At 45.0% G+C, this 16,118-nt stretch overlaps 1 protein-coding gene across 2 annotated transcripts in view; it reads left to right on the forward strand.

Annotated features, from left to right (window-relative positions):
* Positions 1–2,040: 2,040 nt before the first annotated feature.
* Positions 2,041–16,118, forward strand: part of LOC145343021 (guanine nucleotide-binding protein G(I)/G(S)/G(O) subunit gamma-7) — a 253,139-nt gene continuing 239,061 nt past the window's right edge. For both annotated transcript variants that reach the window (XM_080188755.1, XM_080188756.1), the window contains exon 1: positions 2,041–2,339. The gene's annotated coding sequence lies outside the window, so the exon portion shown is untranslated. The remainder of the gene's footprint in view (positions 2,340–16,118) is intronic.

Here is a 16,118-nt window from a genome sequence, read left to right on the forward strand (position 1 = left end):
TCTCCCCCGTCTCTCTCTATCTCTCCCCCGTCTCTCTCTATCTCTCCCCCGTCTCTCTCTCTCTCTCCCCCGTCTCTCTCTCTCTCTCCCCCGTCTCTCTCTCCCCCGTCTCTCTCTCCCCCGTCTCTCGCTCCCCCGTCTCTCTCTCTCTCTCTATCTCTCCCCCGTCTCTCTCTCTATCTCTCCCCCGTCTCTCTCTCTCTCTCTCCCCCGTCTCTCTCTCTCTCTCTCTCTCTCCCCCCGTCTCTCTCTCTCTCCCCCGTCTCTCTCTCTCTCTCCCCCGTCTCTCTCTATCTCTCCCCCGTCTCTCTCTCTCTCTCCCCCGTCTCTCTCTATCTCTCCCCCGTCTCTCTCTATCTCTCCCCCGTCTCTCTCTCTCTCTCCCCCGTCTCTCTCTCTCTCCCCGTCTCTCTCTCTCTCTCCCCCGTCTCTCTCTCTCTCTCCCCCGTCTCTCTCTATCTCTCCCCCGTCTCTCTCTCTCTCTCCCCCGTCTCTCTCTCTCTCCCCCGTCTCTCTCTCTCTCTCCCCCGTCTCTCTCTCTCTCTCCCCCGTCTCTCTCTCTCTCCCCCGTCTCTCTCTATCTCTCCCCCGTCTCTCTCTATCTCTCCCCCGTCTCTCTCTCCCCCGTCTCTCTCTCCCCCGTCTCTCTCTCCCCCGTCTCTCTCTCTCTATCTCTCCCCCGTCTCTCTCTCTATCTCTCCCCCGTCTCTCTCCCTCTCTATCTCTCCCCCGTCTCTCTCCCTCTATCTCTCCCCGTCTCTCTCTCTCTCTATCTCTCCCCCGTCTCTCTCTCTCTCTCCTCTCTCCCCGTCTCTCTCTCTCTCTCTATCTCTCCCCCGTCTCTCTCTCTCTCTCTATCTCTCCCCCGTCTCTCTCTCTCTCTCTCTCTCTCCCCCGTCTCTCTCTCTCTCTATCTCTCCCCCGTCTCTCTCTCTCTCTCTATCTCTCCCCCGTCTCTCTCTCTCTCTCTATCTCTCCCCCGTCTCTCTCTCTCTCTCTCTATCTCTCCCCGTCTCTCTCTCTCTCTCTCTATCTCTCCCCGTCTCTCTCTCTCTCTCTCTATCTCTCCCCCGTCTCTCTCTCTCTCTATCTCTCCCCCGTCTCTCACCCTCTATCTCTCCCCGTCTCTCTCTCTATCTCTCCCCGTCTCTCTCTCTATCTCTCCCCGTCTCTCTCTCTGTCTATCTCTCCCCGTCTCTCTCTCTATCTCTCCCCGTCTCTCTCTCTGTCTATCTCTCCCCCGTCTCTCTCTCTCTCTCTCCCCCCCGTCTCTCTCTCTCTCTCCCCATCTCTCTCTCTCTCTCCCCCGTCTCTCTCTCTCTCTATCTCTCCCCCGTCTCTCTCTCTCTCTATCTCTCCCCCGTCTCTCTCTATCTCTCCCCCGTCTCTCTCTCTATCTCTCCCCCGTCTCTCTCTCTATCTCTCCCCCGTCTCTCTCTCTATCTCTCCCCCGTCTCTCTCTCTCTCTCTCCCCCGTCTCTCTCTCTCTCTCTCCCCCGTCTCTCTCTCTCTCTCCCCCGTCTCTCTCTCTCTCTCCCCCGTCTCTCCCCCGTCTCTCTCTATCTCTCCCCCGTCTCTCTCTCTATCTCTCCCCGTCTCTCTCTCTGTCTATCTCTCCCCGTCTCTCTCTCTGTCTATCTCTCCCCGTCTCTCTCTCTGTCTATCTCTCCCCGTCTCTCTCTCTGTCTATCTCTCCCCGTCTCTCTCTCTGTCTATCTCTCCCCGTCTCTCTCTCTCTCTCCCCCCGTCTCTCTCTCTCTCTCCCGTCTCTCTCTCTCTCTCCCCCGTCTCTCTCTCTCTATCTCTCCCCGTCTCTCTCTCTCCTCTGTCTCTCTCTCTCTCTCCCCCATCTCTCTCTGTCTCTCTCTGTCTCTCCTCCTGTCTCTCTCTCACTCTCTCCCCATCTCTCTCACTTTGTCCCCGTCTCTCTCTCTTCCCCCTTTCTTCCCCGTCTCTCTCACTCTCTCCCCCTTTCTTCGCAGTCTCTCTCACTCTCTCCCCTGTCTCTCTCACTCTCTCCCCCTTTCTCCCCCTCTCTCTTCTCCGTCTCTTCCAATCTCTCCCCCTGTCTCTCTCACTCTCTCTCTCTCCCTTGCTGACGTCTGTCGGTTGACTCTCCCCTCCCTCTCCGCCGCTCTCAGTGCCTCCGCCGCTATTTTGTTCTCGGGGTTTGTGTTGCCGCTCGCGGCCTCTGCTTTCGGTTAGAATTTGAATTGTTGCCTGGTTACTGAGCGGGTGCGGGTCTCGCTCCATCTCGACTCTCTGACAGGATTCCAGCTCCGGCACCGACCTCCTGCTCCAGGCCGCCGCCCGCCCTTCCTCTCTCCCTCCGGCCGCAGGTAAGAGCCTGGCCTCGGGCCCCACACACCCAGCATTGCTGCCATTGGAGCCGGGGAAGCGGCCCCCGAGGGACGGGGAGCACCGGTCCAGCTCATCTCAGCCCGGGCCCCGGCAGGCTGCCCTCGGCTGCGGCTCAAATCAAAGCCGCGGCTTGGCCTGGGCGGGGATCCCACTATTCAGAAGCGGCATTTGGGAGGGGGAGAGGGAGAGGGAAAGTGTGGACAGGAGAGAAAGACAGAGGGAGAGTGTGGGAAGGAGAGGAGAAAAAGAGAGACAGAGAAAAAGTGAAATCGAAAAGAAAAGTAGTAAAAGATGGGGAAATGATGAGAAAAGCAGAAAGAGGGAACAGATGAAGAAAGGCAAACAATGAAAGAACAGAAATGTAATAAAGTGCAAGAGACGAAACACAAAGAGGGAAAATCGAAAAGGAATAGATAGAAAGAGAAATTAGAGAAAAAAAAGCAAAGGGAAATAGGAAATAAGATAATGTGACAGATATACAGACAACAGAATGAAAAAAATCAAGATTGGAGAAAACAGACAAATAGAGGAAAAGAGAGAGGCCCAGATTTGGGTGAATCAAACAGAAAGCAAGAAATGTGCCAGGAAGAGGGGCATAGACAAACTGAGTGAACTGGGTAGAGAAACTATGAAAAACAGTGATAGAGACAGAAAAATATACAAGAAGAAGAAAAAATAAATAAGTTCCAGAGAGAAATAGAGATAGGAGGAAAGAGATTGCCCAACAGAGGAGAGACATAAGGAGGGAAAAACAGATAAGGGAGAGAAATTGAAAGGGGTGGGTGGGGGCAACCTCAGGACAAAAATCAGAAAAGGAGAACAATCAAGTTAAGCAGAAATACCCTGGAAGAGAAGCTTTAGCCTGAGAAAGAAAGGAAGACAGACAGAAAAAGATTACTGGTGATACAGGAAGACATCGAAAGAGTTTCTCACCCCAGTTCACTCAGTTTCCGTATGAGAGATAGGAAGTGAGAAAGCTATTGGAAAGCACCCACAAGTGAGAGACAGACTGGGAGAGGAGAGCTGTATAACAAGAGGGATGGAGTGAAAAGGGGAAAGTCAAAATTATGGAGGGAAACAAAAATAACGAAGGAATAGGGAAAATAGTACAAGCAGACAAACGTTGGTAAGGGGAGAGAGAAATTGTAATAATTGGAGGGAAACACATTGATTTGAAAGAAAAAGAGAGAAATACACATGGAGAGAGATGGACCGGCAGATAAATACACAGCACAACAAATAAATACATACACAGATAATAGCAAATGCACAATGGTTCATTCAAAGAATGAGTGTGATGAAGCCAGCCTTGTTGCTGAATTAGATTTTTTATTTATAAGGATGTTCATAGACATGGGAGCAGGGAGGAAAGTGGAGTTAAAGTCTCAATCAAATCAGCTATGAACTTAATGAATGGCAGAGCAGGATTAAGAGACCAAATGATCTACTTCTCCTCTAATTTTTTTGTGTCCTTATGTTCATGTGAACAGCATGAAAACTGGAAAGTGTATGCACTAAGTTTGATGGCAAGGACATGTCCCAAGAGTCTTGGAGAAAAGAGCAATTTTGGAGAAGGTGCTATGGAAAGGGGACCGGGTACTAGGAGTGATTTGATGTCATGAATGGAATGACCTCTTTGGAATACTGAAAGCTGAGGGAAGAGAAGAGTTTGGTGGTGGCATTGACTGGAGGTGGTGGAAATGGTGGAGGATGATTTGATGAATGTGGTAATTGATGGATAAGGAAGTAGAAACACAGAAATGTATACACAGGTTGAAATAGGAATACAGTTAACCAATTTATACATTTGAATGATACTTTTTTGTCTGATAATTTAATGAAAGCATTAGTGTGCTGAAAATAGTATCATTCATTGTGATTTTGACCGAACAGAGACTCAAAAACAGAGGATAACAGAATTTTCAGTGCCATAGACATATAGGATGGTAGGGAAAAAAATGGACAGGAGAGGAAAACAAAGGGAAATATATAAGAAAGGATGTGTAGATGATAGTGTTGTCGAATGAGTCAAACTCTGGATGAGCTTTGCCTCGACAATCTCTCTGTCAAACAGTATTGCTGTGCCTGTAATGTACTATTCAAAACCTATGTGTGTGACCTCCACATTTCTTGCTTTGTCTCAGCTGAGGCAGTATCACTCTGGATCCATCCCAACACTGCATTATATTCTGTGTACACAGAATCATCAAACCATCACTTTTGTGGTTCATGGGTGAAATTGTATAACCTGCAAGTTATGGGTGTTTTATTGTCATGTGGATATTAATATGCATCATTTCATTGTCCCTAAACAAATAGTAATGGGTGTGGAAAAGGCTAAAGGTTTGCTGGCAGAACATAAATTAATTTCAGATCATACCTTCTCTTGTGTTGTAGAGTTGTGTCATATTTATTGCTCACACATTATACCAAACTATAATGGGTCAGTGGGGGGAGAGTTGGTTGGAGTTTGGTCAATTCAGAAAATGTACCTGCTTTGTTAAAATACAATGAAGAACTATCTCATACAGCACAAATAATCTCAAGTATGTGCGTTTTACTTTTGTGTGATAATGTGTGTATTGTGCACATTTGCCTTTTTGGGATTAGGTGTTTTTAAAATGAAAAGTGCATTACTTAGCTAAGTCTAGTGATGATTCTGACAGGTTTTTATACCAATAATCTCCAAATATGTCAACATATGTTTTCCTGATCTCCTTACTCCCACCCCCCCACACACACATGAGGGCATTTAAATCAAATTTCAAATCTAATCGTATTAGGACTCTAATAGTAGTTAGTGATAAATTTAATGAAATATTTATGAACGTAGCAGTTGTGAATTGCACAGAAGCCTGAACATTGTTACTGTATCACCATCACTTTATGTCAGTATAGGGCAGAGGTTGCTCTCTATTCTCCGGGAGGGGGAGAAATTATCATTTGTGATAGATGGACAATTTTCATGTAATTCTGCGTCTCCAATGTCAGATGTTCACTTCTGTAAATTATTCTGATTATGAACAACCGGGCATTGGTATAAAAGGGAAAGTGGGGACTGACCCTGGTATAAAAGGAACAGGGAAAGTGATAATTGGCACGAAAAGGATGGGGGATCTGATACTAGTTTAAGAGAGACAGGAGGAACTGACACTGTCTTAAAGAGTGGTACGAGTGGAATGAATAGTAACTTTAAAAAGGGATTTGGATAAATATCTGAAATGGAAAAATGTGCAGGGCTGTGGAAAAAGAGCAGGACAATGTGTCTAAATTGAATAGCTTCCTCCTGTGCTGCATTATTCCATTGACACGAAGGACCTGTTTTTCATTTTAAAGAATGATATTGTTTTTATACGTATGTACATACCATTGATTCAAAAATAATCATGTACAGAATGGTAAAGAGAAGAAAGACAACATTTGGATTTTCTAATGCCTGAGAAAACTGTCGCAATCATAATCCCTAATTGCTAAAATAGTGAAGCAGAGTCAAAATGGTCAACTCCATGCTCTGGTGGAATTTGTTCTGATTCAATCAAACTGAGTATTTATCAGTTGCTAAACATAAATGATTTACCCCTCCAGATATAATATTTTATGATGAACATTAAATAAAATCTGCAGATATCTGGTATCATAGCATATAATAAATGACTAATACAAAAGCAAATTACAGTGGATCTGGAAATCTGAACTGAAAACAGGAAATGCTGTTCAGTTCCCAGCATGGGTGACTGTCTGTGTGGAGTTTGCACATTCTCTCTGTGTCTGCAAGTGTTTAAATATATATGGTATCCTCTGACTAATGTCAAAGCATTACATAAATTCTCTGACACTATGTATTGAACATAATTGAACATTTTAGAAAGATGAATATCAAGCTCTGTTATTTTGGGATATATTGTGCATCCCATACTACTTAGGTGCATGCCCAAAAATACATGGTTCATAACATAAAATCTGAAAAGACTCAGTAGATATGGCAGCATCAGTGGAGAGAGAAACAGAGTTCAAGTTTCGGCTTGATGTCCTTTCATCAGAACTCAATCGACCTAAAGGTGTTAACGCTGATTGCCTCTCCAAAGATGCTGTTCATCTGCAATATATTTCCAGTATTTCCTGGTTTCAGTTCAAATTTCAAGATCCACAGTAATTTGCTTTTGTTTTAGTCTTTATAATATGTTTTTGTAAAAACATATAATACCAATATTTCCAGATTTTATTTTATGATTAGCGTAAAATATGATATCTGGAGGAGTAAATTTTTTACATTTAGCAACTAATAAATACTTGAATGAATCAGATGAAATTCCACCAGAGCATGGAATTGACCATTTTGACTTGTCTTCATTATTTTAGTAAATGAAATGATCCACGGAGCCCCAACACAAGAGGCGTTAATGTATCATTTTACACTAAATTACAATGGAATCGTAGAATGGTTATAGCGCAGAAAGAGGCCATTTGGTCCCTGTATTCATGCCAGCTGTCTGCAAGTACATCTCAGTCCCATCTCCTTGCATTTTCCCAGTAAGAGGATTTAAGAAATGGGGGAATTGGGAATGATATGGTGCGAGCATATCTGTTCAGTAATTTTGGCTCAATGGCATCATAAAGGAACATTTTTGGGATCCTAGCATCTGTGAAGAGATACCTATACCAATTACTCTGTCTCCCCAGTATAGCATAGCATTTTATACAGATTGTGCCATCCAAGCAAACCTCATTCAAATAATTTACTTGTTAAAAATGGCTGGGTGCTTTGAATATCTCCAGCTTCATGAGTACTTAATTTTAAATATAAATTATTATTTTGACCTGCCTTGCCTATTAAGAGCTCGGAAATGATCTCATAAGAAATGAAGAAAGCTGTTTTGCTCCTAACCAAAGTCAGGACTGTATTTATGGAGATATCCACAGTAAGAAGTCTGACGACACCAGGTTTAAGTCCAACCAATTTATTTGATAGTAAATTCACAAGCTTTCGGGGTTTGTCCCTTCAGGTGAATGGAGAGTTCTGGCCTCAGACAGAGCATATAACAGCACAGACAGTTTACAGATTACTGACTAGAATGCGAATCTTTACAACTAACCTGCTATTCAAATCTTAAAGATGCCGACAATGTGAGTGGAAAGAGCATTATGCATAGGTCAAAGAGATGTGTATTGCCTCCAGACAGTACAGTAAGTGAGGTTTTGCAAACCCAGGCAAGTCATGGGGGTTACAGATAGTGCGACATGAACCCAAGATCCCGGTTGAGACTGTCCTCATGCGTGCGGAACTTGACTATCAGTCTCTGCTCAGTGACTCTGCGCTGTCATGTGTCGTGAAGGCCGCCTTGGAGAACGCTTACCCAAAGGTCAGAGGCCGAATGCCCATGACTGCTGAAGTGTTCGCCAACAGGAAGGGAACAGTCTTGCCTGGTGATTGTCGAGCGATGTTCATTCATCCGTTGTCGTAGCGTCTGCATGGTCTCCCCAATGTACCATGTCTCGGGACATCCTTTCCTGCAGCTTATTAGGTAGACAACGTTGGCCGAGTTGCAAGAGTATGTGCTGTGTGCCTGGTGGATGGTGTTCTCACGTGTGATGTCATCCGAGTCGATGATTCATCATGTCTTGCAGAGGTTGCTGTGGCAGGATTGTGTGGTGTGGTGGTCACTGTTCTCCTGAAGGCTGGGTGGTTTGCTGTGGACAGTGGTCCATTTGAGGTTGTGCAGTTGTTTGAAGGCAATAAGTGGGGGTGTGGGGATGGCTCTGGCGAGATGTTTGTCTTCATCAATGATATGTTGAAGACACCGGAGAAGATGTCGTAGCTTCTCCACTCCGGGGAAGCACTGGAGGACGAAGGGTACTCTGTCCACCGTATCCCGTGTTTGTCTTCTGAGAAGGTCGGTGCGGTTTTTCGCTGTGGCACATTGGAACTGTCGATCGATGAGTCGAGCGCCATATCCTGTTCTTATGAGGGCATCTTTCAGCGTCTGGAGGTGTCTGTCACGATCCTCCTCATCTGAGCAGATCCTATGTATATGGAGGGCTTGTCCTTAGGGAATGGCTTCTTTAATGTGGTTAGAGTGGAAGCTGGAGAAGTGGAGCATTGTGAGGTTGTCTGTGGGCTTGTGGTACAGTGAGGTGCTGTGGTGACCGTCCTTGAGGGAGATGCGTGTGTCCAAGAATGCAACCAATTCTGGAGAATAGTCCATGGTAAGTCTGATGGTGGGATGGAACTTGTTGATGTCATCATATAGTTGTTTCAGTGATTGTTCACCATAAGTCCAAAGGAAGAAAATGTCATCGATGTATCTAGTGTATAGCATCGGTTGAAGGTCTTAAGGGGAAATCCCAGCAGCTGCTGTGCGTTCAAATTTAGATGTCATCCAAGGAATTCTTTGTAAAAATAATTGTAATGTCTCACTTGGAACAAATTAAACTCATTTTTTTGATTCGTGAGACATCACTGGTTACGTTAGGAAAATTTTGGTAACAGGTTTGACTTCTTAGCATATTTTGTGGCCTGTATAGTGATGCAGGGTGAGTACTAATGTCCCATCTTTGAATGCAGTGATTCACATGGCTCCTTTCTTTCTGTCTGTTCCTGCTGAAATGACCAATGTCAAGATTCAGAGCTATATAGATTGGAACTTTTATCAATAACTAATAATTTGATTTTAAAATTGTTACTTCATATACATGAAAACAAATAACCTTTTTGAAAATATATAATCTAAAAAAGCAATTTTCAGTAAGTAAAGTCTGCTAAGTAATATTTTTCTATTGGCTTCATGTTTTTGGCTAGTTTTGTTCATGTAAGTTCACGTGCAATTGTGTGATTTCCTAACCAGAACGAGGGTAATTTATCTGAACCCATGCATCTTTCAGTGGTGTCTGTAACTGGCTACTGGGAGTTTGGGTTGACTCATCTCTGATTAAAATAATAATTAAACAGTTACTTGTATTATGACTAATCTTAATTCTTTTATATTTTCTATGACTATTTTTGTGTTGCCATCATTGAGTGGGGAGAGTTATTCATCTGTGCCACATGTGAACTATATCCAGTCCAAAATTAGACTGTAATTGCAAATGATGAGGCTTTGTCCACACACAAAAAATAATTCCTTCTTTCCCCTGTCAGACTTGCTCTTGCATTTTCCTAATGATCTACTGCCTGTGTCTTTCTACTGCTTCAGATTTTCTTCCTCATGCCTATTTTGTCCTGCCATTAGTCCATTGTATGCCTGTTAGCGATTTCATGCTGAACATTCTATGCCACAGACTTCACCTTCAATCCCTCTATCATGAGGGAGGGTTAGGTGAATACTGGTGGAGGCATAATCCTATAATATGACTGAAAACACTCTATATAGGTCATGAAACTACGTTGATAAGTAATGAATAGAAAAAAAATCCATGATCTTCAGAGAGACTTGAACTAATTATGTCTATCCTGAGATCTGATGGATTGTTTTGAATGTTGATTCATGTGGTGCAATCTGTATAGGTAAAAGCAAGCATGTCAAAAACATGAAACAGAGACAAAAAGGATTTGAGGGTAATCATTGTCAAATTTGGTCAGAATAAAGCAGTCTTACATAAAATAAATTGGATGCTAAAATGCAGCTGAATGACAAGTCAGAACGGGTTATGGTATAGGTTAATGCTGTAGTCAACTCAGGATTATGATATGTAGTTCTGGCTACTCTTGTTTCAAAACGGCAATGGATTTGTCAGTAAGCTTTCAGCGAAGTAGATGAGCTTAGGGCGTGGATTGCTGCTTGGGATTGTGATGTGGTGGCCATTACAGAGACTTGGATGTCTCAGGGACAGGACTGGGTACTTCAGGTGCCAGGTTTCAGATGCTTCAGAAAGGACAGGGAGGATGGCAGAAGAGGTGGTGGAGTGGCACTGTTGATCAGGGACAGTGTCATGGCTGCAGAGAAAGAGGATGTCGTGGAGGGACTATCTACAGAGTCTCTGTGGGTGGAAGTTACGAACAGCAAAGGGTCAAAAACTTTGCTGGGTGTATTCTATAGGCCACCCAATAGTGACAGGGAAGTTGAAGTGCAGATAGGGAAACAGATTCTGGAGAAATGTATTAATAACAGAGTTGTCGTGATGGGAGACTTCAATTTCCCAAACATCGACTGGAATATCCCGAGGGTAAGGGGTTTGGATGGGGAGGAGTTTGTTAGGTGTGTTCAGGAAGGTTTCCTGACACGGTATGTGGATGAGCCTACGAGGGGAGAGGCTGTACTTGACCTGGTACTGGCGAATGAACCAGGGCAGGTGATGGATCTCTCGGTAGGGGAGCATCTTGGGAATGGTGACCATAATTCTATCTCCTTCACAATTGCATTGGAACGAGATAGGATCAGGCAGGCTAGGAAGGTGTTTGTCTGGAGTAAGGGGAGATACGAAGAAGTCAGGAAGTTACTTGGACAAATAAACTGGAAGGAGGCGTTCTTAGGGAAAAGTACCGAAGGAAGGTGGCAGATATTCAAGGAATGTTTGTCTGGAGCTATGCGTGACAACGTTCCGATGAGACAAGGGGGTTTTGGTAGGTCGCGGGAACCGTGGTGCACGAAGGCTGTGTTGAACCTAGTCAGGAGGAAAGGGAGGGTGTACAAAAGGTTCAGGGAACTAGGAGAGGTTAAGGATCTTGAGGAGTATAAGGACTGTAGAAAGGAGCTTAAAAGGGAAATTAGGAGAGCCAGAAGGGGTCATGAGAAGACCTTGGCGGGTAAGATTAAGGAGAATCCCAAGGACTTTTATAAATATGTGAAAGGTAAAAGGATGAGAAGAGAAGGGATAGGACCTATAAAAGGTGAAGGGGGTAAGGTCTGTGTGGAACCAGAAGAAATGGCAGAGGTGCTTAATGAGTACTTTGCCTCAGTATTCACGGTGGAAGCTGATCTGGGAGATTTTGCTACGGATTTGCAGCAGATGGAAAAGATTGAGTATGTGGATATTAAGGTGGAGGATGTATTAGAACTTTTGAATTCTATCAAGATTGATAAGTCGTCGGGACCAGATGGGATATACCCCAGGATACTGTGGGAGGCGAGGGAAGTGATTGCAGAGCCCCTGGCGATGATCTTTGCGTCGTCAATGGAGACGGGAGAGGTTCCGGAAGATTGGAGGATTGCGGATGTAGTCCCTATTTTCAAGAAAGGGAACAGAGATAGCCTGGGAAATTACCGACCAGTGAGTCTGACCTCAGTGGTTGGTAAGCTGATGGAAAGGCTTCTGAGGGACAAGATTTACGACCATTTGCAGAGGTTTGACATGATCAGGAATAGTCAGCATGGATTTGTCAAGGGCAGGTCGTGCCTTACGAGCCTAGTTGAGTTCTTCGATAATGTGACTGAACACATTGACGAAGGAAGTGCCGTGGACGAGGTGTACATGGACTTCAGCAAGGCGTTTGGTAAGGTCCCCCATGCAAGACTTCTTGAGAAGGTGAGAGGGCATGGGATCCGAGGGCCTTTGGCCTTGTGGATCAAGAACTGGCTTGCCTGCAGAAGGCAGAGAGTGGTTGTGGATGGGTCTTTTTCGGCGTGGAGGTCAGTCACCAGTGGAGTGCCCCAGGGATCTGTTCTAGGACCCTTGCTGTTTGTCATTTTCATAAATGACCTGGATGAGGAAGTGGAAGGATGGGTAAGTAAGTTCACTGATGACACGAAGGTCGGTGGTGTTGTGGATGGTCTGGAAGGATGTCAAAAGTTGCAGCAGGACATAAATAGGATGCAGGACTGGGCGGAGAAGTGGCAGATGGACTTCAATGCGGATAAATGCGTAGTTGTCCATTTTGGCAGAACCAATGGGATGAACGAGTACACTATCAAGGGCAGGAGTCTTGGTAGTGTTGAGGAGCAGAAGGATCTTGGGGTCCGGGTCCACAGGACTCTTAAATCGGCCTCGCAGGTGGAAGAGGTGGTCAAGAAGGCGTATGGTATACTGGCCTTCATAAATCGAGGGATTGAGTTTAGGAGTCGGGAGGTAATGCTACAACTTTGTAAGACCCTTGTCAGGCCTCATTTGGAGTACTGTGCGCAGTTCTGGTCGCCTCACTATAGGAAAGACGTAGAAGCTATTGAAAGGGTACAGAGGAGATTTACAAGGATGTTGCCTGGACTGGGAGGCATGCCTTATGAAGTTAGGTTGAGGGAACTGGGTCTCTTTTCCCTGGAGAGACGTAGGTTGAGAGGCGACCTGATAGAGGTTTATAAAATGTTGAGAGGAATAGATAGGGTGGATTCTCAGAGGCTATTTCCCCAGGTTGAAATGGTCGCTACGAGAGGACACAGGTTTAAGGTGCGGGGAGGAAAGTACAGAAGTGATGTTAGGTGTAAGTTTTTCACTCAGAGGGTGGTGAGTGAATGGAATCGGCTGCCGTCAGTGGTGGTGGAGGCGAACTCGCTGGGGTCTTTTAAAAGACTTCTGGATGAGTATATGGGGTTTTATGGGATTGGGGGTTATAGATAGGTGTTGATGTGATTGGCGCTACTCGTGGGCCGAAGGGCCTGTTTGTGCTGTAGTGTTCTATGTTCTATGTTCTAAGTGTGAACAGATCTTGGATAATGGTTTAATCAATTGGCCTTTTCACCAGAGAAAAGTTTGAGGGAATGTAGGTCTTCAAAAAGTGAAGGTATAAAGCTGAAGAAAACAAATGATTTTACTTTGATAACGAACGTGGAGAGTAAGTAAAAATTCATAAACCACGAAAAAGGTTAAATAGAAAAATAAATCTCGGCGTAGTCGGGATTCTCACAGAGAAGATGTATTCTCAAGATCTTTTGACTTTTTAAAAAGGGAGTTTGATAAAGAACTGGAGAAGGCAGATTGAGGGTTGAGGAGACAACTGGTTGGGTCTTGGTAGAAATTTAGTCTGGAATTTTCTGGGTCCTTTAAGAATGGTCTTGGAGGCAGTGGGTATAATATCGAGAGGGAAGATGTCTGACCAGAAGCCCTACTATTTCACCTTGTTTCCGAATTTTCCTGATGGCTGGTGTGAGGCATGCCAGGCAGGGTGGAGTAGCACAGACAGTGGCAAACAGATTAGCCAGTAGTCTTTATCAACAATAGTGCTGAAATTTATTGATAAAGGCTACTGGCTAATTTCTACTAAGAAAAGACCTAACCAGTTGTGTCCTCAACCTCAACCTATAGTATGTAGGAATCATGGCTGCTTCCCAGAAATGGTGCGACATCCGAAGGATTGTTCTTAAGTGGTTGCAGACCAATAGTGCTTTGAGTGAGTGGAAGCCGCTCAGTGAAATTCAGTGCTAATGTTGAGTGGCTTCACTCAAAATACTACTGGTCTGCAACTATTTAAAAACAATCCTTCAGGTGTCTGCACCATTCCTGGGAAGCAGCCATGATTCCTACATACTTTGGCAGTCCCAGATGCTATATTCTGTGCACAGCCAGAGATGTTTATCAGGAGACAACAGCTACGCACTGAGGACATAGTTACTCATGCCTGTGAGGAACACATGTATGGACAAATGAGGATGAGAAATACAACACCTTCCGCAAAGCAACCCGTGCGCCCAAATAGACCATTGACTTTCTCAAGGTGTTAATCAGACCCTTAACTGAGCTAATTATGCTCTTTAGAATGTCCCAGTGAAGGTCATGTGTATCATGGTACTCTTTGTACTGCGCAACTTAGCACTGCAGAAAGGGAAAACATAAAATACTGAGGATCTCACGAATCATGAAGCCTCTGGTGATAAGGATGATGAGGAGGGACCACAGGGAAGGTGGAATGAGATGTATGCAAGTGAGATGCTAGAACACAGATGTTTTATATTACTTTTATTACCTGTTGGTTCTGTAACAATAAATGATCTTTCCAATAAATTACCTGCCTACAGCCCTGAAGTTACCTCCTTTGTTTGTTATTCTATCGCTCTGTGCTCAGTTGCACATTAATCAGTGGCAGCGGTGCATTGTTGACCATGAGACATCAGGGTTTAAGTGAAGTACAAAAGGGCAGTACAAAATGGAAGGAGATGTTGCATCAGTACATTAATTAACAAGAAATATAAGACTTCACATTTGACTCTCGATTCACATGTGAACCCCAAGTGCAGCTGGGTGCTCTTCTTAAATCTCTTATGAACGTTTCCACATGGTGATCCTCCTACGCCTATGGCTTAGGTGGAAGCAGGCTGCTGCCCTTGCTGCCCTGTGGCTTGGAATGACTTTGGCAGATATACTCTGGCTGTCTGAGTTCTGGAGGGCTGTGGCATGCTGATGGGCCTCTGAATGGATGCAGGACCCTGCTCTGTTACTGTTACCACTTATGGTGCTGGGGGTCACTGGCTGAGGAGCTGCTGTCCACAGCAGGAATGCCCTGAGAGGAGCACCCAGATGCTGGAGGCAACCATTCCCTCACCCTGTGAAGGTACGCTTTTACCTGCCTGCTGACCAGAGAAGTGTTTCACCTAGTAGAGACTCCAGGCACCTTTCATCCTTCACCCACCACTCGCTCGCCTAGTCTTCACCATTTGGCCTTCATGGGCAAGACGATGGTGTACAGATTTGTGAACATCTCTGGCACCCATTCAGTGAAGGTTACCAAGCCATATGTGCACCTGCCAGAGATGTGACAGCACACGAGGCCTGGATGGAATCCTTCATCATAAGCATTGCTTTGCATAGTTTCTAGAAAGTCTGTCAGATGCTGCCTTTGTGCTGCATTAGTTGCCATGTTGTCAGTAATACTAGAGGTCTGTCATAACCTTGAGGCTCAGCATGGGCCTGGCCTCTCACAGTTCCTTTCTGCTTGTCAGTCGCCTTGATTGTTGCAGCCTCCATAAACTTCATGGGAGCATTTGTGTTGTGCTCACATGGTTGTATCCCAAATCAAAACATAATTGGATATCAATTTGTGCTGATAACATGTTCAAGGCAATGATTCGACAGTGTCTCCTTTGAGGCTCCTTCCTGTTCTCAGAGTTGAGCAGCTGTCCCCAGATCATTTCAGCTTTCTTTTCTTTGGCCTGACCTGCCTGAGATAACAGAATGAAGCATTATGGGCTTCCTATTGTGTCTTTCCAACTACTCCTTTTGTGGTGCTCCATGTGCCCAGTGGTGGACACAAGAGTTCTCTTTGTAACAGAGGCTCCCTTGTACCTCTGCAATCAGTCACTCATACTCTTGGGTGGACACTAGTATTTCTCCATCAGTGGTGCAAAGAACCACCCTGCTGTGCTGCCTGTTCTAAGGCCTCCTCTGCCTCTGAGGTTTTTAGAGTGGATAGGAATTGAATGCCTTTACTGATGATGGTCTGTTCCTGAGATTATAGGCTCTCTTCTTTTCCAACGTAAAGGTGAACACTGTCAATCACCCACGAAAATGAACACAGTGCCCATGCTGTTGGCAGCCCAGCAGTCCCTGATGAGGGCACATGAATACATCCTGCATGTGGCCACGTTTGAGGCAATCATGGATGGGTGCCTCTCACCAAGATGCAGCCATGTCTCTGATAGGATATGGCGCTGCCTCGCCCCATTGACACTGATTGGGTAGTCGTTCCCTTTTCAACCAATGCACCCTCTTGCTCGCCACATGCAAGCCTTAAACAGAAAGGAAGTATGGAGTACTCACCCTGATAGAAGGAGGTAATTGATGCACTTGTGGCACCAAATCCAGACTCTGGAAGAATGATCACCTCAGCAATCTCCATCCAGACTTGCTTGATAAGTCTCTTTATTCCATCCCGAGGGAAAATTATCTCTCGCTGGCTG

This window comes from Carcharhinus amblyrhynchos, chromosome 5, assembly GCF_965287045.1.
Source record: "Carcharhinus amblyrhynchos chromosome 5, sCarAmb.v2.hapA, whole genome shotgun sequence".
NCBI classification, from domain to species: domain Eukaryota; kingdom Metazoa; phylum Chordata; class Chondrichthyes; order Carcharhiniformes; family Carcharhinidae; genus Carcharhinus; species Carcharhinus amblyrhynchos.